We start from the raw sequence: 663 nt of genomic DNA, 5'->3' as shown, positions 1-663 counted from the left end.
AGTTCAAGAAGGCATACATTCCGTGATGGTTTCCATACAACTCTAGTCCAATCTTCAATTTTTGACAATAGTCCTACTCATGCAAATAGTTTGGGATTGCAACCTTATTTGAAGAAATGATTCAATTTAAAGACAAAAAAAATCTTATAATAATTGAAACGGTTGTTTAGTTATGATTGTACATAGAAATTAAAATTTGTAAAAGATGTATAAAATGACTGTAATAACCAAACCCCCGACAAAATTGACATACCAAATATGACAAGAACTACGCTGCAATGCATCTCTAGTTATATTGGACAAACGTAATGTCATTTTCCTTTACCAATATTTAGTATTTGTTTAATGTGAACGGAACTCCAATAAAAGATTCCTTAACCCGTTGAGCGTTCTTGGTGGCATGGTCTTTGTAGCTCATTCACCACACAAGTGACTCGCCACACGTAGATTAAAATTTATATACATATATATGATGACATGTTTTAACGTGCTTTTTATGACCAAATTGGTCATAGGCGCCACCAACTTTGCCAATTGATTTAGCAATTTCAATTTTAATCTGACCACAAGACAAAACATTGTCCCACCAAATTTGTCACTAATGACGTCTACGTTGAATGAGATAATATATTAAATAAGCATGCGCAGACATGGTTTGTATAT

This window comes from Cryptomeria japonica, chromosome 10, assembly GCF_030272615.1.
Source record: "Cryptomeria japonica chromosome 10, Sugi_1.0, whole genome shotgun sequence".
Classification (NCBI taxonomy): Eukaryota; Viridiplantae; Streptophyta; class Pinopsida; order Cupressales; family Cupressaceae; genus Cryptomeria; species Cryptomeria japonica.
Note: the sequence above shows the minus strand (reverse complement) of the source record.